The sequence below is a fragment of the Callithrix jacchus genome, chromosome Y, assembly GCF_049354715.1.
Source record: "Callithrix jacchus isolate 240 chromosome Y, calJac240_pri, whole genome shotgun sequence".
Lineage (NCBI taxonomy): Eukaryota > Metazoa > Chordata > Mammalia > Primates > Cebidae > Callithrix > Callithrix jacchus.
The window spans coordinates 7829361-7853850 of NC_133525.1; positions in this window are offsets into that span (position 1 = coordinate 7829361).

Genomic DNA, 24490 nt, shown 5'->3' on the forward strand with positions numbered 1-24490 from the left:
TATATATTTATTGTAATGCATCTTATAAATTATGAAATAAGTTCACTACATCTGTGATTTCATGAATATAATTACTAGGGCAACACTTTTTGTAAAAACAAATGAGTTCATTGAAAGGAATATAAAGAAAGAAAATATATAGGTGATATGTTAAGAATTGGACCAAGGTGAATGATGTAACTCTATTCCTAATTATAAGTAACAGCAAAGCAAGAAAGAGTTGCCTCAATATAGTGAGGCAATGTACCATCATTCAAACATGCTTACTGGTAGGATATGTACACAAATCTTGATCTGACTTCAAAGATGCAGTTTGATGAACTGGAAAGGCCAAGGAATTTCAGGGCAGATGGCTTGCTCTGCCCTATTTTTGTTGCATGGATTTGGAGAAATTACTTAATGTGCCTGTAATTGGCTGAGTTTCTTTCTTTGAAGGTAATACCATATCAAGTGCTCAGCAAATGCTTTGCCCAAAGAAGAGCTAGAAGAAATGCTACAGCCGTTACTGCAGATATAAAAATGGGGTGGATTTTCTTCTCTTTGTATTAGGCAACAGATAATGAGACGCTAAAAAATTTGGTAGAGAGATGTGATGAAAGGAAGACTAGATACATAATTAAAATATTTGAGTTTAATCTGCAGTGTCAAAGATTTCCACTTACTAAATGTTCAACTTAGCCAATTCATTCATTCCCTCTGAGCTTTATATGGAAAATCCTAACGAATAAACATACACAATTGTATATAAGGCAATGTGTGTGTGTGTGTGTGTGTGTGTGTGTATGAGAATGTCTGTTAAGACTATCACATTAATATGACCACACATATATAGAGAGAGTAACAGAGAGTATGAGCAAAAAGAAAAGGAGGGAAAGAGGAAAAGAAAAACAGGGTGTTAGAAATAGAAACTTGGTTTGAGGCTAGAAAATCTTGGTTTACTTCTTACCCTTTATAACCAAAAAAAAAAAAAAAAAAACCACACACTTCAATTTCTTTATCTGTAAAATCAGTGCAATAGAAACTACATCACTGGATTTATCTGATAAAACTACAATCTATCTATCATCTACATATCTGTTGTGTAAATCAAGTACTCAATGAATGTCAGTCACATTGTAGTTGCTTTCTATCACAACCAAGCCCTCTGCTGTGACCTAGTAAAGCATAGTTGGTTTTAGTAGTTTATGGATCCCCGGGTGCATTCAGAAAAGCAAAGCGAAGGAAAGATGAGTTTATAAATTAACTGGAGACACTTTCTGAGAGACTGTAATAGATGCCCTTTAGGGTCCTTGCCTGGGTCCTGTCTCCTCTACAAATTAGTCTCTATTTCAGTGTTGGGCCCTGGACAGCTTGAGGCAAACGGAGAATAGCACAATTTGTCATTTGCCTACGTCTGATTGGGGCAAGTATAGATACCTGACCCAAGTCAATCCAGTAAAATTCTCTTTCTCAAGAATCTGGAATTTGGAAAAGGACAGAATGAGAGCAATTTAATCAGATGCATATTAAGAGATGGATAGAAAGTCTACTGCCAGGTTGGCACTAGTGGGATCACCTGTCTTGTTTGCCTGGAGCTGAGGGATTTTCCAGAACTTGGTACTCAGTGCTGATATTAGGATGGTCTTGAGTAAACTAAAGCAGTTGGTCACACTATGAGGTAACCTGCTCACTGCCCTACTCAAGGGCTGTTCAAATCTTTCTTGGATTTCTACCCCTGTATCTTTTCAATAAGTTGCATTTTAAAGCTTAAACTATCCAGAATTTAATGAAAAGCATTTTTTAATGGTTCTATATCCAGAATGCTGAAACAACATGGACAATAAGAGAGCATCAATATAAAATAGGAACTGTTTGCTAAAGCTGTCAACCTTGAATGAAATTCTTTATTGCCTCTGATACTTGTGCTTGAAAACTACTGCTTAGTTGAGCTTGCAAAATGGATGCCTTTTTAATGCTTCTTAATATTGGGCAAATTATGTTAGTAAATTGAGAAGGATTATCTACTTACCCTGTTTGGAAAATTAACTCATTACCTTTGTTACAGAAAGGGATGAGGGTGTCTTAGCACATCAGAAGCATTTTACCCTGGAGTCAAGATGATGAATAAGGAATTCGATCAGACTGTGTCTCCAGTGAATTGTACTGTCAAATAATGTTAATCGAATCAACTGAAGCCTCTCTCACGACCTTCTCAAGTTTTGCACACCTTAGAATCTCTTAGAGAGCGAGTTAAACAGTTACTTTCCTGGTTCTCTTCCCCAGGGTTTCTGATTTGCTAGGTCTGAAGTGGGGTCCCCTAAATCCACAGTTAATCAGGTTCCCTGATTCCTTGCTTGTCAAAATGAGATCTTGTTCAGCAGTGTTGGCACTGCCTGGAGATTGTGGGAAAACTAAAATCTCAGGCTACACCCTCAAGTGTTGAATTAAAATGGGATTCTTAGCCTAATGATGCAGATGCCTTACCCTGTGAGATTTTGAGGCAATGGTCTAAGTACCACATTAACAAAATATACCCTAGCTGGGCCAACTATAACAACAACAGTAGTTAATGTTTTCGAGTGTTCATTATATTCCCTGCATTATTCCAATGCTTTCACCTAACTTAACACAGTTGATCCTCCCAAAAAGCCTCAGAGGTCATTGTTTCTAGATGAAGAAATGGATGAAACTTCCCATGTTCACCAGCTGGTGAACGACAGGACAGTGCTTTAAAGGCAAGTAGTCTGACCTTACAGCTTAGGCACTCAGCCGTCACATATCACTGCTTCCCTGGCAAAGAGAAAATGTCTAGCTGAAAGGAGATGGGCATTGCGTTCATTTGGCAATTTAAGAAGACATACCTTGTCACCAGAAAATCAAATACTGTAAAGCAGCGTTTATTGTGTTGCCTATCATAAATGCCAGATCTGCTCTCTGGGGATTCTTTGGGGTCTCAGTGTCCCCACATGTGTCATGTGGATAATCATAGCTCACCTCCAGCTCTGGGATGAGGCTTGAATGAGCTCTCTGAGGCAAAGGGCCAAGGGTGAGACTGGCATGAGGAAGGGCTCCAGGAAGGTTTATGTCATGGAAAGAGTGAGGGGGTTGGAGTTTAAGAAGCCTGGATAGGGCTCACAGTTCTCCTGATCATTTAGTTCTCTGCAGAGACATCTCCAAATTGTGCCTCCATATGGCACACAGTATCCTCAGCTGTTAATATGAGGTAAATAAAACCCATATTTTAAGATCGCTGAAGGAATTAAATTAGATTATGTTCACCAGCTACCAGACCTTTGACCTCCTTCATGTAAGGGGTTCAATAAGTTGTTACTACTTATGTTTTCCTGTCATCATCATTCTTTTCTGGAACTTTAAGTCATTCTCCTCTTCCAGATAGCTAAGGAGGGATCTCAACATTGGGAGGGATCTCAGACGCTTTAAATCTCACTTCCATATCCCTCACCCTCTAGCCTGCACATTGTATCAGACAGCTGACTCACACATTACTGTGAAATAAATCTTCGCTTCCTAAACTAGGGGACCTTTTCTTTGAGCCTACAGGTCTAAAATAACTGGCCATAAGGCATTAGAAAATAATGTAACAATGGCTAAAAAGTACCTAAACTATGGGTAGCCACACGTGTCTCATCTCCTAAAAATCATTCCCCTTCTTGAATAAGAATATATCCAGAATTAAACAGGTTTATTACTATTAATTACATAAGAACAAAAGAATGTGTTACCTTTAGTAAGGCATACAGCTTCTCTTTACCCTGAAAACTTTCATAGTATTAAGTATTACGAAGGGTTTTTTCAAAAATGACCTTTTTTTTTTTTTTTTTTCTCAGAGATAGCACAAATTGTGGCTTTCTTCCCATGCTCTGGCTTCTTTGAAGAAACACTTTCACATGCAGGACAAATAATAGTACTACTATTAATGATGATAATTTTAGCCATGGTTGTCATGGCAATGGTAACTGATATTTACCATGTGCTTATTTTGTTCTAGGGGCTGTTTTAAGTGCTTTACTTCTTCGGTTATTTGTCAAAACTACCCTATGAGGGAGGTGTTATTATCTCCTTTCAGGATAAGTCATCTGAAACGATGTAGTTGGTAAACATCACCAGGTCAGGAACCAAACCAGTATGATGAGGGAGCCCAAACCCGCAACTACTGAGCAGCGCCAACAGCAGTAGGAAGACTCAAACCTTTCCAGATATTTCTACCTTTCACTCGCCAAGATTCTCTTCTCCTGGCAGCTTCTAACTTCCTTCTCCCACCTCCACAAAGGCAGGGTCTTGAATGTCAGATGCTTAGCTGTATGCTAGAAAATGTCCATGGAACATAACGTGTAGAATTTACAATACAGTGGTATAATCAGGTATAATTGTTTTTACTTTCTTTTAAAATTCTAAATTATAAAATTATCTGGCTTATTGTCTTTATGTGTTGATAGTCACAGATCCCCACAGTGCCTAAGTTTCTTTGGGTTAAGTCAAGCAATTAGGGAAGCAAATTCTTGTCAGCTTCTGGAAGTTTAGAAAAAATAAAAGAACACTCATTTTACTTATCTGTCAAAATATGAAATTCTTCTTCCAGTTAAATAAGGTTTTGTAATGAATAATGTTCTTTTCTTTTAAATGAGTGAGAATTTTCAGCCATCTTGAATGTTCAGATGTCCTAAGAATTACTCTCTTTGTTTCCTTTTCCTTACACCCTAACTTGACATTTGACTTGAAAATGGACATGAAGCCTATTTGGTATGTTGTTATCAGCAAAGATGTTTTCAAAACATTTTCTCACATGTCCTTTAGTGAACATTACAGAGACCACCTTAAGGTAGCTTTGATTACTATCACCAGACCACTGACGTGTTTGGTAAAGCTTGGGACTGTGGAATACGACTTCATCAAGGAAGCTTTAATCTGTCATTAAGGGCAAAACAACTCTTGAGTTGTCTACAAAAACAAAAACAGCAGTTATCACTAACTTCTATGCAGCATGTTACAACTGAAAAGGACACTCACATTTTTCATTAAAAGACTTTGTAAAAGAAGGATTATCATTTGTATTTTACAAATAAGAAAAGTCAAGGACAAAGAGCAAAATAGGCAGTTAGTGGATCCGAAATTCAAAACTATTTTTTGACTTTGATCTCTTTTCACTACCCCATAGAGTTGGATTCACTTGCATTGGAATATTCTCTGGGATATTGTGTCACCATGGACGTTTGAGTCTGTGATCATATTTTACAAATGGCATAAACCACCGTGTCTTATCGCTGACATTTCACCTTATGCTACTGTTAACCTCAGCCACAAAATGCCATATGGGAAAGAGCTCTTGTTACTCACTACTCAGGAATGGCAATAACCACAGAACAAAAACTAGCTTCAGATTAACAAAATCACTTGCTGTTGTCACAGATCTAAGAAAATTCCCCCGCTGCCTGTTGCCAGGACACTGAATTTCCATTACCCAGTTTTTGTTATTGTTTTCAATGTATGAAACACCTCTATTATTCTGTTGCATACTCACTATTATGTTTTTGTTTGCTCTGTTTGAAACCACACATTTGTCCTCATATCTATAAGCAGAATATCTGAAGTTTAATGTCCTCAATTCTAACAATTGCAAATTCCAAATTATTTGTGATTTTCAAATAACTATATATGGTGATTGGTGGATCATAAGATCTCAATAAAATGTCTTCATGAAAAATAACTTACATTTGTAAGGAAATTAAAAATTTCAAAGTGTCTGCACTTGCTTTTATTTGGTTCTTATAATACTTCCATAGGTAGGCAAGGGAAATGTTTTCAAACTAATTTTATAACTGATAAACTGAAGCACTTATAAGTGAAGTGGCTTATCCATTGAACTAGCAGGTTTCTGATTTAGTATACTAACCTAGATTTTCTGAATTCAAGTATACTTCAAGCTGCTGCCTTTACAATGCTGCTGTTGTTTTCTTCCTCTTCCTCTCCCTTCTCTTGCTTCCAGCCTTCTTCACCTTTTTCATGGTCAGAAAAAATGCTGATGACTGGGAAAGACAGATATCTTCCTTCTTATCTCAAGATATTTACCTACAGAAAGTCAAAAGTATTCTGTCTTGTGATTTGGACTGGCCATTTATTCTTCAGAATTAAAAGGAAGATTTTAGTGGACATTCATATTCACCCATCTCTCTTTACATAAATAGTATTTTTTAAGCTGAAATGAATTTTAAAGCAAATGCTTATTTCTTCACAAATACTTGTTTTTCACTGTAGTATAGTCAAAAGTGAGTTTGAAAACTCTAGGGATTTACATTATCTGTTGGTTGTAAGAAAGATGACACTCCGGATTTGTATAATGAGAAACCGTTTTCTGAAGACTGTCTCATCTACATTAGGTATTATTCTAATTTGCTTCCCTGGCATCCTTTGTTTCCCAGCCGGTGAGAATTATGACATTGTATTTTAATAGTTCAACTACTGTTTCCCAATCAAGAGGAAAGAACTCTGTAGGCTTGTTCTCAGTCTTGCTTACCATTCAATTCCTTGCACAGATCCTGGGGCTAATGAGTAAAAGAATGTTTGCTTTTAAATAGACATGTAAGAAGGTAGATGGGTTTATGATAGAGAGATGGAGGGTAGGTGGATGGATAGATGGATGGAATGTAGATGGACAAATTCTATGAGGCTATAAAAAGGGAAAAATTTTATTTAATCCCTCAGAAACATTTTTGAGCACCTCTTATGTACCTATGCCACTATTGAAGGCACTAGGGATACAGCAGTGAAAAACAAACAGATAAAAAATTGCTGCACTTATGGAGTTTACATTAAAATGGTGAGGGAGACAAATAACTTTAAAAAGAATAAAAAGTAGTATACATATATATATATGTGTGTGTGTGTGTGTGTGTGTGTGTGTAAGCTTATTTCTAAAGTATTTTAAATATGTGATATGGAGACATATGGAAAAAATAAAGGAGGGAAGGCTATAGAAAGCATGAGAGAATGTTGGAATTTTAAATTAAGTGCTTCTCATTGCATTAGTTTTCTGTGGCTGCCATAACAAATTACTACAATGTCATCAGCTCCAAAATCCTAAATCTTATTATCTAAGTGATCTCAATTAGGTATGGGTGAGACTCTAAATATGATCTGTCTTGAGGCAAAATTCTTTTCCATCTCTGGAACTGTGAAACTAGAAAACATGTTACCAACATATAATGGTGGGACTGGCATAAGATAATGGTTATAGGCATAAGACAACGGTTATAGGCATTCCTATTTTAAAAGATAAAAAACTGGAGTTAAAGAAGAGTCACAAGCCAGTTTAAAATTCCACCAAATAAGCTCCTGGGAATAACCCTCTGTGGCTCAAGGTTATGCCCTTTCAGCCCATTCCTCTGTTCTTTGGGCTGACACCAGTACCTCATGGGCTTGGGTCTCCGACCGCTAGGCCTGCCCCTCCACAAAGCCCAGGATCATTTTTCTCCTTTCTTGAAGAATAGCATATGTTTTCAGCTAAGTAGTCATTTCAGCCTGTTTCCTGCTTGTAGAATATTGAAAGTCCAACAGCCTTCTTTCTTTTTGCCTTGTCTCTCTCCCTTTCTGTCCAGGTTGGCAATGTTTTCGATGGTATAATATTATCAAAAACTTGAAGGGCCTCCTACACATGTCAGAAGGATTTACATCATCAAGCAGGAGGGTCCTCCCCAGATCTTTCCTGGATAACCACATCTCTATTTCTCAATTAGGCTGAGACAGTTGAGTGGATCCCCGAGCCGTATATCTAATCCCTTGAGCAGCAGTAAAAGGGATTTTACCAGCATCCCTTTGGATTTCTGTTTAGAGCACAGTTTTCTGATACTGAATCTCATAATTTTAGCATATTTTTTTTTCATTTGGGGTAGGCTGAGAATTTCCTGAATCATCCAATGTTGCTTTCTTTTTGCTGAACAGTTTCTTCCTCAACTTATTTCTTTCTTCTCTCATTTTACTATAAGCCGCAAGAAGAAACCAGGCCATATATTCAACAATTTGCTTAGAAATATTCTTGGCTAAATATCTAAGTTTATAAGTTCTGCTTTCCAATTATGAAGGGCACAAGTAAGCTTGGTTACCTGACACTGTATAACAAGGATTGCCTTTCCTCCAGTTTCCGGTGACATGTTCCTCATTTCCTTTTGAGCCCTTAAAAAATAGCTTTTAACTTTTCATATTTCTACCAATAATCTGTTTATGATGATATGTAGATATTCCCTCAGATGCTAGAATGTATTGTACTCCTTACTTCCTCTCATGTCCTTCCTGGCAGAATCCTTAGCACTTAAATTTCTACCAAAAATCTTTTATAAGTAATCTAGACTTTTTGTTTCATGCTTCTCAGAATGCTTCAAGCCTCCACCAATTTCCAAATTTGAAAGCTATTTCCTCATTTTTAGGTATTTGTTATAGCCACATCCTGTTTCCTAAAGCAGTACAAAAATATGTATAGTAGTTCCCCTTATTCATTTTTCTCAGTTTCAGTTACCCATGGTCAACCTGGTCCAAAATATGCAATGGAAAATTCCAAAAATAGCCAATTTGTAAGTATAGAGTTGCTTGCCTTTCTGAGTAGCATAATGAAATCTTGTGCAATCCCACTCTATCCTGCCTGGGATGTAAATCATGCCCTTGTTAAAGGTATCCACGCTGTATAGCTACCTGCCTGTTAGTCACTTAGTAGCTCTCAGTTCAACCGGGTCAACAGATCACAAGAAGAAAAGGGTGAGTACAATATAATAGTATATTTTGAGAGAGTGGAGAGAAAGAGTGAGATCACAGTCACATAATTTTTATTACAGTAGATTATTATCTTCATTCTACTTTATTAATTACTGGTGTTAATATCTTACTGTACCTAAATTATAAATTAAACTTTAGCATAGGCATGTATATATAGGCATAAAACATTGTATATATAAGATTTGCTACTATCTACAGATCAGGCTTCCACTAGGGACTTGGAGTGTATCCTCTGCAGATAAGGAAGTCACTACTGTATTAGTTTCCTGTGGCTGCTATAATAAATTAGCATGGACTTGGTGACTTAAAACAACAGACATTTATTCTCTCACAATTCTGGAGTCCAGATGCCTGAAATCCACACTGCCAGGCCAAGATCAAGTCGTCAGCAGGTTGAGGCCTGGGAGATAATTTTTTCTTGCCGTTTCCAGCTTCTGGGTAGCTGCTGGCATTTCTTTTCTTGTGGCCTCATCATTCCAATCTTCACAGCCAGCATTTTCAAGTCTCTTTCTGCTCCATCTTCACATGGCCTACTTTTTCAATCATCAAATCTCCTACCTTTCTCATAAAGATAAAGAAAGATACAGATATAGATGTAGATACAGATATGAGAGAGAGTCAGAGACTGATTTATTTTAAAGAATTGGCTAATATGTCTATGGCAAGTATAAAACTTATAGGGCAGACTGACAGGCTAGAAGTTCAGATAACAGTTGATGGGTTTTTTTTTGTCTTTTTAATTCAAAGTCTCACTCTGTCACCCAGGCTGGAGTGCAGTGATGTAATAATGACTCACTGCAGCTTTGACCTCCCAGGCTTAAGCAAACCTCCCTCCTCAGCCTCCCAAGTAGCTGGAACTATAAGCACACACCACTATGCCCAGCTAATCTTGTGTATATGCGGGGAGATGGGGTCTCATTATGTTGTCCAGGCTGCTCTCAAACTCCTGGGCTCAAGCAATCCTCCTACCTCAGGCTCCCAGAGTGGTGGGGTTACAAGAGCCTGACTGATGTTCAGTCTTGAGTCCAAATTCTGTAGAGCATCAGGCTGCAAACTCAGGCAAGATTTCTAGGTTGCAGTCTTGAGAATTCCTTCTGCAGAAAACCTTTGTCATTGCTCTTAAGGCATTCAATTGATTGGATAAGGTCGACCCACATTATCTGCTTTATTCAAAGTCTACTTATTTAAGTATTAATCACATTTTAAAAATACCTTCACAGCAATGTCTAGGTCGTGAAGACATTGCCTAGACATGCTGAAACATAGACTTAACCATTATACTAACATATTCTACAGCAATATGGGGTGAAAGGGCAAGCCATGCAGTTATCTGGGAGAAGTACATTCATACAGAGGGAGGGATAAGAGTGTCAGGACTTTCAGGCCATGCAAGATTTTTGGCTTTTATTTGAGAGTAATGAGAAACTAGTGGAGGCTCTGCACAGAAAATAGTAAGAACTAACTTTACTAGGCTTAAGCTGGGAACAGGTCAGTTCGAAGATGATTTCCATGATACAGATTAGAGTGGGGTTTGGATTAGGTAGAGGTGGAAAGGATGAGAAATGTTCAGATGTTGATAACTTTTGACGTAGTGACAACATATGCTTTTGTAACAAATTGTATACGGGTTGTGAGAGAAAAAGAAGAAAATGTGGCCTAAGCAATGTGAAAACAATCCAAAGAAGCAACTTACCATTAACTGAGATGGAAAAGATCAAGTGGAAGTGATATAAGAATCCGTAAGAGTTTGGCTGTGGTCCTGTTAAGTTTCAGAGACTTGTTAGATATTTAAGAACAGTTGAATATGAACTTCAGCTGCCCATAACATAGAGGTGAACTTGGGAGTTGTTAGCATATCGAAGATATTTAAAGCTGTGAGACTGGATATAAGGTCATCAAGATAATAAGCAATGATAGAAGAAGAATGGGGTACGTGAACTGAACCCTGAGAAACTCTAGTGTTGAGAGGTAGAGAAAAATACAAAGTACCACTAAAGGGGAATATGGAAAGCCATCAGTAAGAACTGTAGAAAATTAGGAAATTGTGTCCTAGAAGATAAGGAAACGACTAATTGAAGGAGAAGAGAGTGGTCAACTCAGTCAAATGTTCCTAAACTGACAAGTAACGGAGTAATATTATCTCTTGTATTCAGCAATGTGGCAATCATCAACCTAGCTAACAGTGGTTTCTGACTAGACAAATTCAAGCGAGAAAATGGGGAGATGAATTGGACATGACAAAGAAAAATAACTATGGAAAAACATAGGGTATAGACTAAAGCTTTTCACCCTTTACTTGAATCATAACTGCTTTTGATTACCCCAGTGGATAAAATCAGTCAGGGTTTTTGGCACTGATGATTGGTAACATTATGAACCACAAGTGCCAGGAAGGAAAAATTATTAAGAGTCTCGCTTTTTTTTTTCCCTCCTGGGGATCTCTGCTAGCCTGGGAGAAGAGGGTGTCTATAGTACCTTCTAACTCGATTTGTCAGTAATAAGCTTTCACTGGCAGGTTCTGGAGGTCAAGACAGTAGTGCAGAGTACAGTTTCTCGATCTGAGCAACAGTGCAAAAGGAGAATAAATTTTGAAAACTAAAAGCAAAGAAGCAATATAACACAACACAAAACAAAAAATCAACATAAATAATTAAGCAGTGGAAAGCGGGACTGGTCTTGAGTGTCTTGTCGTTTTCTGTAGATGACATTCAGTAGATATTTCTTAAATGAAATAATGGAGTAATGTTGTAAGTATATTAGATGTTTGGTAAATATTAAATCTTTCTGCAAAGCTTGAAACCTACTTTACAATTTACGAAAGATCCCTAAGTAAAAGCCATATTTGAGTCATATATTCCCATGGGAAAGAATTTGTTACAGTAATGTGTGTTTTTTATTCTAGACTTTTATTAAAATGCAAAATTCTGTTTAGTATATCTGACAAATTATTTGAAATGAAGAGAAATATGCAGTTGATTTGAAAATAATCATAGGAGAATGAGTGGTTACAACAGAAAGATGCAGTAGGAAAAATATCCATTAGTAGTTCTTGATTTTTTTCTCATGAAAGGAGAAAAAAAGCAATAAATAGGGGTTACATAATTTGCTCACTTCTGTGCTTTTTGAATTTTGATGCATCATTCATTCTTCTAATCAATTATATTGCAGTGTGAAAAGTCCTATGAATTAGGACTCTTGTGAGTAAACAATGGAGAAAGGGAAATTAAGAAAGGTGTGGCAAACAAGGGCAGATAGAAGACCCTGAAGCAGTGAGAGTAATTTAAATTAGTTGCAGAAGATGACAGGCAGCCCTGGAAGTTTGAGAAAAGATGAATGTGGTCAGAACTGTGGACAAGGATTATTTTGACAGCCTTTGGTACTGATTGCACATGTCATAATATAAAAAAGCCTTCAAGGTCTTGGAAAAATATTTTATACTTACGAATTTTCTTTTTTCCTGATATTACAGAGATTGCTATATACTCCAGGAATGAGACTGGTTTGTTTTGATTTGTTTAGCTTTGTTAAAGGAGGTCATGCAATTAAGTTATGTGATTGACACCAAATAGCCGAAGCCCAATCATTTCATTTGGCTTGGCACTATTTTCACAGTATAAAAATGATTCTGATATTTATTCAAGTCGAATATAGATGTATGATCCCATCAAGTTAATTATTAGCAAAAAAGTGTGATATTGTTTAAATAGCAGATGTGTTAATACAGAGTAATTATGTTGACTGAAAATGAACAGTTCCATCCGGCAGACGCCCAATTTTTTTTCCTAACAGTGTCAACACTGAATGTCTTTTAATACACTGGAAAATTACTAGGCAGATTTGAAATAACAAAGCAATCACTGCAGGGTTTGTTTAAGATTCCCCTAGAGAATAGGGCAAATAAAATGATTACAGTGATTTGAACAGTCAGAATTTTATAGCTGTTCACTTACGGAAACAATCTTCCAATTAGTTGACAATTGATGGCTTCTGATATTTCCTGAAATGGTTTCTGCATTAGAAGTATTGATCTGTACTTCTATGTAGTAGGTTACCTAAGAGAAGGTTATTCTTATTACAGTGAATACATGTAACGGTTGTATTCACTAGTATACTCACTTGACAATTTCAAATGTAAAGTCCAAATGGATTACTTATACCAAATTTGTAGGGCTTGTGCTATTAATGATATGGCAGCAATGTTAAGCTGGGTACTAGTGAATTTGAAGGTTTCATTTTCTTTCACTCTAGTTGTTTTGGCTAGGGTTCTGAATGTAATGCTTTCATTTTCCTTTGTGATTGGGTCAGAGAATAAGCAAGTTCACTGCGTTTTCAAACCTGACTGTTTGAGGAGTCAGAGCCTAGATTGTGATCTCTAATATGAGGTAATTACGAGTTAGAAATATTCACTGATATTTACTTATAAAGTGGAGTAGATAGACTATGAATAGATACCTCGTCAACATATGTATTTATAGGTGATTCCTCTGCAGTGGAAAAGCAAACCAACACTGCCTTAAACAGGCCTTAAACTCCTCACATATCAAGAAATTTGAAGGAAGCTAATAACATATTTCAGTTTTATGGACCAATAACATTAGAGCCATTGTTGGTATCTATTGTGATTATTGCTCACTCCTACTCATAAGATTGCTACCTCAATTCATACTCAAAGCAAGAAGAAGGGAGAAGGTATGTGTCAGCTCTGACCGTGTCAGTCCCATTGATCAGGAAGCACTACCTTTATCAACCATTAGCAGACCCTTGTTTACCTCCCAATGGCCAGGAATGTATCACATGACCATTCTACCTTGCAAGGGAGTCGGGGAAGATGCGTACATTTCACAGTCTCTGTAGTGGAGATTGGCAATGAGCAGAGGTTGGAAAGGGGTCTTGTTGTATTAGTCAGCCAGCCATATTTGAAACTATCAGTGAATTGCACAGAAGAGTTTCCATATCTTGAATTTCATTTGTTTTGATAGATTTAACTCTGTTTAAGATTCCACTAGAAGTCAGGAGGGCAATTACTAATGCGGATTTATGGGGAAAATATTTAATGGAGATATTCATAAATATAGCCTTGAAAAAGTCATCTACATTCTCACATGATAGGAGAGACACAGGCAGGTGCAGCTCTTGGCCAGAAAAGGACCCCTCTCTTGTTGGCTTCTTTCTCTACTTAGTAATCATTTCTAGTGTTTGTTAACATAACTTGGCTGAAATCTTCGCAAAATTGTTTTTTTTAAAACAATGTTGCCTATGTTATTACCTCAAATGAACATTTAAATTTGCATAATAATGTTTATTATCTATAATTAATAAAATGATTATGTAAATGCACTTAAATTTGAATTCATTTTATTTACAAGTCCATTAGTTTAAATATCTAGTATTCTGCTAATAATCATTACCTCTTTCATATAACCATCTGGATTTCACATAAAAATTCCCTTCTGATTATTTTCAGCATACAATATTGGTAATATCAGCTCACTCACACTCTTAACAGCTGGCTCTTCTAGAAGAAGATCCCTAAATAAAAGGCATATTTGAGTCATATATTTCTACAGGAAAGAAATTGTTCAGTAATAAGTATTTCGTATTCTAGACATTTATTAAAATGGCAAAATTCACTGTCTTGACTTAAGTTTTAAAAAGACCATATATTTCTATACAACATATTGCATGGCTCACTAACTTTACATACATTTATTAAACAGGAGGAGATTGCATAAAATCGCATTAAGAATCCTTAGAAATCTTTGGCTCTAGTCAAGAAATATTGCTTTCACTGCCACCAATATGGCCTTCTCATGTCTCTTTCCTGGGCCACATTTGAAATTTGAGGTCAATGTAAACTGTTATAAGCAGGTTGGTCTTGAAGAGCTACAGAGATTTATAAGACAGAAAATTTGCCTTTAAATGAACACATGCTTTGAAAATATCTGGCAAGGCAAACTATAGAACGATTCAAAAGAAAAATGTTTTATGATCATAACAAGACTCAGGGAACGTATTGCTGGAGAACTGAGTTAACACATAGGAACTAAAATAACAAGAGCATGAAAGTTAAATCAGTGTTCTTCCTCAGGTCAGTAAGCACACACATACCTACACGTAAAATAAAAAGGCATAAAAGCTTAAGTTTCTTTGACTTTATGTTGACTAATCACTTTAGCCACTGAAGTTTTAATTAAAAAAGATTAAAAGTAAGGGAAGATTTATCAGCCCCCTTTTTTGTTGTTGTTATAAAGGAGCTAGGGTTTCTTTACTATCTGGCTTAGCAACTCCATCACTGCATATTTAGTTAAGCCACTTTGGAAGATCCTTAATACTGCATTTGTATATTTCAATTTATTCTCCTTGAAAATTGGAAGCAGTTCCACTAACAAACAGAAAGAAGTTCGGTAAATGAAAGTTGCACCTAGGAGCATCCAAAATTGCTGGGCCTGAGACAATGGATTTTAAATGGTGTTCACTGAAACCCTACAGGTTCAACAAAACTGCCGCAGGGGCTTAGGTGAAGGGAATGGGAAATGGAGAAAGCAGCTGCATCGTGAGTTCAAGGCTCCAATAGTATTGCTTTTGAAATCCCTAGAGATATCCAAGAACTGCTTTTTCTTTGTTATAAAACTTGGCTTCTGTAAAAGATTTTATTTGAAGAAAGTATGTCTGCTTTGAAAAATTTTGTTATTGTTTTGGAAACAGCTGTGTGAAGGGTATACAGATACTTTTTTTTTGAAAAGAAAAAAAAATAGGGGGCTCGAGAAATGATGTAGTGAGAGGTGAAATAGCCAATTATTTTATTTATTTATTTATTTATTTATCTATCTATTTATTTATTTATTTATTTTTGCCACATGAGAAGACAGCATTGGAAAAAGAAAATTCAAGGAGCATTCCCATTGTTGAGCTTTCTCATTCATCCAGGGGTTGAGGCAAAATAAACAAGTTACCACCTTGATGGGATATAGCTGGGGCAGGACAAGCATTGCACTTGAAAAAGAAGATTGTTTTGTCCTGTCCTGGCTTCACCTGAAGGATTGAAGGTGTTAGCATTTGGACTTGTTGGTTTGTAAAGTGGTGTCACAGTTGTTTGTTAAGCACCTACTATCTGCCAGGCACTGTGTTAGACATAGGGAAATCCGAATGTGGTCTGCTACCATGTCCTGAAAGAACTGGCAGAATAGTGATAATAATATGAGTAGTAAACCAGCTAACATTTATCAGGTAATTGACCTGCTCCAGGCAATGTTCTATTCCACCTTTACTAAAACTCTCTTTAGAATCTTCATGGTGATCTTATTCGGTCCATAGTATATTCATTCCTGTTTTACAGGAATAGACATGAGATATAGAGAGGTTAAATAACTTGCTCAAGGTTACAGAGATAGAAAGTGCAGAGATAGTCTTTGAATTTAGTTCACAGAATTTCAGAACGTGTTTTCTAAACAATGTCACTCCATCACTTTACCTGAAAGGAGGAGATACGGTAAGAAGGGTATGTATAGTGATTTTGTGAATGCATTTTAGAAAAAATGGTGTTCTATGCAAGCATTAGTTATCCTTACACCAAAGTAGAAAAATAATTCAGAAATTAAATCATAATTAGAAGTAAATGTCAAAAAAAAAAAAAAGAGTAAAGATGTAGTAAACGAAGTATAAGGCAACCTCAGGTTTCTAGAATGTAAGTAACTTTATCAAGCATTCCTGGGCCCTCATTCAGAGTCCTTCTGGATTGAATTTTAGTAGGAAGGAAGGGAGGACTCAGGTATTTCCCAGGCTCTGATTAGGTATATTGCAGTCTCAGCAGTCAGTAAGACGATCCAAACATAGACACGTGATTTTCTTGACATTGAGCTTATCTACTTCAAGGCACAACTTGGGTTAGACATTAGGAACAAAATGATGTACCCCCTTTTAGCCAGAGGATGAACATTTTAAGTGGAGAAATGTGCCATCTAAATGCCTTCCCTTGTGTTCTAGAAATAAGCTCCCCTGGCATTGTCAGATAAAATAGTAAGGAGATGATCTGGGAGCTTGCCCTTTCATTCTCTCCTTGAGCCTGGACTGTGTCCTGTTATTGTGTCTCAAATCTGTTCTATCCAAAGCCTATTTGCAGAAACCGCATTTGTAAATAAAATCAGATGAGAGTAATTTAAAAGTCAGTGGCAAAGCTGAAATATAACTGGTGTTAAGCACAGCAGCCAGTAGAAGACATCGTTGATAACAAGCTGCCTGCAAACACTCTGCGGTTAGGAATTAGCTTTAATTCAATAAGTGGAGGAAAAAAATTTTTGTCTGTATTTTTAATTTTGGTTTAGCTCCTATTCTAGAAAATGTGCCTTTATTAAAAGCATGAAAATAGACATTTCAGAAATGTGTTACCCACTGTCAGTCCTCAATTAACTTCTGTTCATTCAGCCAGCAAGAATCGGTGTTCCACCCATTAAAGAGGCTTCCTTTTCTATTCTCTTTGCCATTATTGATATTGTTAATCATTTTAATTAGTGGCTTCCCATGATTCCAATCAAGTCCAATTAGACTCAAACCTGATAAACAATGAAGAGGTGAAAACAACAGCTCAAAACATGGATTCATCTTGCTAGCACAAAGTGGAAGCTGCTGCATTTTATTTTATTTATTTTATTTTTTGAGATGGAGTTTCGCTCTTGTTACCCAGGCTGGAGGGCAATGGCGCGATCTCAGCTCACCGCAACATTCGCCTCCTGGGTTCAGGCAATTCTCTTGCCTCAGCCTCCTGAGTAGTTGGGATTACAGGCACGCGCCACCGTGCCCAGCTAATTTTTTGTATTTTTGGTAGAGGCGGGGTTTCACCATGTTGACCAGGATGGCCTCGATATCTTGACCTCGTGATCCACCCTCCTCGGCCTCCCAAAGTGCTGGGATTACAGGCCTGAGCCACTGCGCCCGGCATGCATTTTGAATTCATTTCAGACACCTTTAAACAAAGCCCTTCCTTAGTCCCACTGACTATAACAGCATCTGGTTGCTTATGTGAAATGTAACCCATAGTCATATCTTTCAAAAACCTTCACCCACTATACCCGCTCAAATGTATCAAATATATATTCACTTGTCCATATGTCTCTATCGTGCCTTGGTTTACATTTTTCAACACACTCTATCAAAACAGTTTACAGTTTTTCTCTTTCCCTTACCTTTGCCCCATCTTTGTGTATAGTTCCCTGCCTTTCTCTGTCCTTCCAAAGGCCAAGTTTCCTTTAGAAAAGTGTGACTTCTGCTGGGCGTGGTGGCTCACAACGGAAATTCCAGCACTTTGGGAGGCTGAGGCAAGTGGATCACAAGGTCGGGAGATTGGTACCATCCTGACCAACATCGTGAAAACCCGTTTCTATTAAAAATAAAAAAATTAGTTGGGAGTGGTCGCATGTATCTGTAATGCCAGCTACTCGAGAGTCTAAGGCAGGAGAATCCATTGAACCTGGGAGGCGGAGGTGGCAGTGAGCCGACATCGCGCCGTTGCACTCCAGCCTGGGTGACAGACAGACTCTGTCTCAAAAAAAAAAAAAAAAAAAAAAAAAGAAAAAAAGAAAAAAGAAAAGCATGACTCTTGTTGATTCTTGTTTTCAATGATGCTTTAGAAGTTCAGTGCAGGCCGGGTGCGGTGGCTCAAGCCTGTAATCCCAGCACGTTGGGAGGCGGAGGTGGGTGGATCATGAGGTCAAGAGATCGAGACCATCCTGACCAACATGGTGAAACCCCGTCTCTACTAAAAATACAAAAATCAGCTGGGCCTGGTGGCGTGCGCCAGTAGTCCCAGCTACTCAGGAGGCTGAGGCAGGAGAATTGCCTGAACTTGGGAGGCGGAGGTTGCAGTGAGCGGAGATTTTGCCACTGCACTCCAGCCTGGTGCCTAGAGACAGAGTGAGACTCTGTCTCAAAACAAAACAAAACAAAAAAAGTTCAGCGCATATGTTTTCAGATGACCACAGTATACCTGTTCTGGATACTGTACTAAATTATAAGACACTTTTCATCTAACTCCCTCAACAACTCTATAAAGTAATGATTTCTCTTAGACCTAATTTACAGATGAGAAAACTAAGGTGTCTTAGAACACTAAGCTAGAAAAAGTCAGACAGGATTTGTACTGAGTTTCTGTTTATTATTTGTTCCTTATTTCACCAAAACCCTCTTCGTGGAAAACATTTTTTTCCCCACGGAGAGGGTTGGTGGGGATGGTTTTGGAATGAAACTGTTTCATCAGTTATTAGAGTCTGCTCAGGAGTGTGCAACCTGTATCCCTCACATGCACAGCTCACCACAGGGTTCCTGCTCCTGTGGCAATCCAAAGCCACAGCTGATCTGACAGGAGGCGGAGCTCAGGCAGTAATGCTCACTTGCCTGCCACTCACCTCCTGCTGTGCTGCTCAGTTCCTGACAGGCCACAGACTGGTCCAGGGGTTGAGGACCCTGTCTTATAGGGTCCCAACGTCCCAGCACTTAAATGTTACATGATGCCAATCTTTCTAGGCAGTTTCCCAGGTAGAAAAAAGTTCAAACTCTAAAACTTTACCATTAATTTTTCTTAAAATATCTTCAATTAGTATTTCTTTTTTACGAGAATTGTACCTTATCCAACCCTCTTTATTTGTCTGATCTTACTTGCCAAATAACATGGTTCATACCATGTTTCAGATGAGAAAAGGAATTTTATCAGTATCCTTAGGTCTATGTAATGGACAATTCTTATTCGTTGAAAATTATTCAATTGTAATGTGAATATCTGTCTTACTACCTGAAAACTTCATGCTTTCAATTTAAGCAATGTGACTTGGAAAAGCATGATTAGCGTCAACTGGGTTTGAATCCTGGCATCTCTTCCAGCTGTCTGGGATATCTTGGGCAAGTTACTTACTTTTTCAGACCTGAGAGCCTGGAATATAAATAGTAGTAAAGAATAAATAAACTGAACCCAGAAAATACTTGAATTGTAAAATCAGCCTTGCAGTATTATTGTGAAAGTTAAATGAAATATATATTTAGATGTGGCTGACCTGTAACTCTTTCTTAACAAAAGATAACATTAATAATTGTTATTTGTCTTGTATTATTTATAAATAAGATGATAATTATGTACATGGAAGCAAGTCGATTGTACGTTTCAATTAGGCAGACTATCAGGAAAGTGTGACAAGTGTTAGCAAATATCTAACTAAAAAGATTCAGATTAGGAAGGAAGTTGGTTATAGCAATGAACAAACCTGGTCATTGGAGATAGAATAGAAGCCTGGGGCCTGATATAAAAAAGAAGATAATGAAGGAACCAATTACTGACACCTAGGAGCATGCGCATCAGTCAGCAATAGCCACAATTATGATGAGAACCAACTCCAAACTCCGATGAATATTTACTCTCACACTCATTTTATCTAATTTAAAACAGGCTCAGCTGTATCTCTTCTTCACACTACAGGTTAGCTAGGTGTAGCAAAAGGCTGGATGTTCGGTTTATATCTGTTTTATGTTTTTTGTTTGTTTTTTTTTAATAGAGATTGCCATTTTGCCCAGGCTGGTCTCGAACTCCTGGTCTCAAGTGTTCCTCTCACCTTGGCCTCCCAAATTTCTGGGATCATAGGCATAAGCCATTGCACCCATCCTCATGTATTTTTGTCCTTGGGCTCAGACAGAACAGACAATAGTTCCTACAGAATGTTCTTTTGATGGCTGATCATTAAGTCATAACAGAGAAAACTTAGTTATACATGTGCATACTTCAAGCTTCAGTTTACATCATGCCTTTTAATATCCTGTTAATTTAAGCGAATCTCATGGCTTCATATAGTAAATTATACTCCACCTGCTATGAGGCAATAATACTGATACACAATTTTATGATAGGAGAAAGAATTGGGATCAATAAGTAAATCTATTACACAAAGTTAATATTTGGGGTGACTGAAAGACTTATATATGGCTGAGCCTTTGACACACTGATCTAAAGATTTCTCTGCCTCCTTTGGAAGAGGGCTTGTTTCAGAATTTAGACATGAAACTTAGGCTGGGGTTGATAATAATCTATTCTGGTAATAGAACGATGATTGCACTACTTAAAAAAAATCAACCGGATTATAACTGTGGTTCAATTATCTGAACTGGTCCATGTTACCTTCTGTTTGTAACCTGCCACTCTTAAATTCTTTGCGTTGGTCTTGGGGTTTTATTTGTTTGCTTTTACCAAGAATGCTGGTGCATATTGACGGAGCTATTGATTACACATCAATTTGCCTTCCTAAATTTTTCCTCCAGGAACTTTAAGTCTGGCTTTTCACCTTCCATTTATTGAGCATCATTTGTAAGCAGAACGTGTAAAAGTCATTTGCTTCACCTCTGACACTGATCTATTTCCCAGCTAATTTGAACAGTGAGACTAAAATTTCAGTGAGATTTTATCTCCTTGTTTTGTACTTGTGAATAGATGCACTCTTTAGGACTGTTGAACACCCTAACTTTAGTTCCACGTTTGCAGCACATATCTTCCCCCAAATCAATATAACTAGAATCAATTCTGATTTCCTTAAGTGCTTCGTGGGAACCATGATGCTTTGCTAAATTGAGGTGCTTTTTTATGGCCAAAGAATGAGAAGCAATGTAGACTAGCAGTGTTTACTGGGCCCTCGGGAGAAACACGTGTGATTATTCATTGAGCAATTTGAACCTAATCTACACTTCTCCTCCCTTTATTTGGAGTTATGCAGTTTTACATAGAATAATTTCTTGTTGATGCAGTTTTCTCTGGTAAACCTTTAGGGTACTCTCTCTGCCCTCAGGTATCTGTGCTTCTAATGCAATTATATATATATGTTTCCATTGTAGCAATTTGAATACACTATAAATATTCTTATATCTTTGTTCCTTAATGAGATTATGAGAACAATAGGGCAGGTACAGGGCATTTAGTCACATATGCTCTCAATACATTCTTACTGATCAGTAACTAGAGAAATATTATCTATGAGTAACTTTTTATTAAATGATGGATCATTGTGGTTTGGGGTCAACTGTACCAAACATTGTGATCAAGGTCATTAGTCCCATTTTTTTTTTTTTCTAAAATGTTCCCTATCTGTACTTCTCATTAGAAATGGAGTTCATGTACACTAATCTGTCCTGGCAGTGATAATCATTTTAATCAAATAACTATACGTTCGTGCAATATTAATCTATCTTGGAATTTGATCCCTATTTGAATATCCTCCTCTATTTTCTTAGGTATCCCCATTCTGCATCATTTTAGAGCTAATTCATGCTCTGTACCTGTCTGGTAATGTGTCACCCTTATCTGGATAGTATCTGAGATACACGGCATGTAATCGATGACAAAATTGCCTTTGGATACGAGTTCTACATTTATAAATGTCTGAACATCATTTACTGCCATTTTATGAATGTGTTTTGCTATGATTATGTGGTATATAAATATTCATAACATTTAGCCCCCGAAGGGTCCATATCAAAGCAAACGAAAGAATGGTGTTTGGTACTATGGAGCATATAAGGATAATTATTTTGTTTATGCCCTTTTCATCTTTATTATTTGTTCCTTATTTCACTTTTTCGTGGTTGGAATCTTGTCAATAAAATCTTTCTTGAATTTAGGTAGAATTTCCTTTGGTTCTTCAGACTCTTAACTTTTCCCTGCATTTTTCATGGTCCTCTTTGAAGTTTTATGTATCTTTTTAGACATAGTTCTATATTCCTTACTCTTTCTTTTTAAAATTTATTGGATATCCTTGTCCTTCTCCTTCATTCTTCCTTAATTCAGTATATATTACTGAAGAAACGCTCATGGTGAGTTGATGACAATCAATCTCAGCCTCCATATATTTTATTATTGAATGAAGTGGTTCTGGTGAGAAATGCATACCAGAAGCAGATTCCATTCCACTCTTTACATAGCTTTGATGTTTTGTTTGAAGTTTTTCTGTAAATAAAACCTTAAATCAGTTCCTTTTTTGGGAAGGTCTTTGGATTTATTTGAAATCGTGTAACTATTTTTATCTTTGGCTCCACATTCATATTTCATGATCCAATTTAGAAGCACTGTAGTGAGGGTGGAAAGAGCTGAACTTACTGTTTATTTGGGTTTTGACTGCTAGGTTAGCCACTTAGCCACCTTGATGACCTTGGGTAAGTTACTGACTCTCCCTGAGCCTCAGATTTCTTACCTACTAGTCTTCCATTTTTATCTATAGTGACTTTAACCCTCACAGGCTATTGTAATAATTAAAGATAAAAAAGGAAAACCACCTGACACACCCTAAAACCTTCATAAATAATGACTATATTATGCTAATATTTACTTGAGAGATATTTTTAAATGACTTTTGAAGTATTACCCGGAGAATTTGACTGGGGCAGGTTGATTTAACTGAGGATTCTTCACTGTCATAAGCAGTGATGTACTGTGTTGATAGCAGTTATATGTCATACTTTCTCAGAGGTAACTGCATGATCCCTGCATACTGTTCTTATCCTACTTTGCTAATAGAATAATGATAAACCCTCCCTTATTAAGGTCTTCTATTTACCTTCTCTTTTAAGGAAAGGCATTTGTAAAAGCCGTTAGCACTTTGAACTTTTGTGGCAAAGATTAAAATACATGCTAGTAAGTATAAAACATGATGCAAGAATAGATTACTATTTGTATTGAATCATTGTAATATTTTAGTTCATTATGATAAAATATATGTCAGTAGGGAGATAAATTGTACTAGATAAGAACACAAGCCTGATGAAAGTGCAGAGGAGTAGGAAACCACACTAATTCTGCTATTGGTAAAATCCTATTATGCACCAGATACTATCTTAGTTTTGTCATTGGTACCAAAGTATATCAGGCTTGTCAAAAATAATGATTTTACAATTTTCCTTTAAGGAAAATTTCTTTATTTTCTTAGTGCCTGATAAAATAGATAGATGCTCAGTGCATATTGGATTAAATGAACAGAAAGATCAGGATTAAAAATGTTTAACTAACGTGACTTCTGACACAGTTGTATTGAAAGAGAAGTTGGGAACTTTGATTTGATAAGAATAAACGATTAAATAATTGAAGATACAGGTTTTGAAAATAACCTCCTTCCCAGTTTGAGGGATAAGTAAATAAATTTTCAAAATTATGAATTATGAGAATAAAAAAATCATTTGGGAATTGCAAATTAAAACAAAAATTAGACACTACTACACACATTACTGGAATGACCAAAATTCAGAAGACTAAATTCTGGTCAGGGTGTGGAGGAACAGGAACTCTCATTCATTTCTTTTGGGGAAGCAAAATGGTACAGCTACTTTGGAAGACAGCTGGATAGCTTCCTACCAAACTAAACATACTCTTATCATATAATCCATCCATCACGCTCCTTCAACTTTACTCAAAGGAGTTGAAAACCTGTGGCCACACAGTAACCTTCAAGTGAATGTGTATGGCAGCTTTATGCAAACTGCCAAAATTTGGAAGAAACAAGATACTTCTCAGGAGTGACTGGATAAACTGTGGTGCATCCAGGCAATGAAATATTCAGTGCGAAAAAAAAAAAAATAAATTCACTATCAAGCCATTGAAAGAAATAGAGGGACCTTAAATGCATATGATTAAATGAAGGAAACTATTCTGAAGACTGTGTAATGTATGCTGCCAACTATATGACATTCTGGAAAGGTCAAATCTATGAAGACAGTAAAA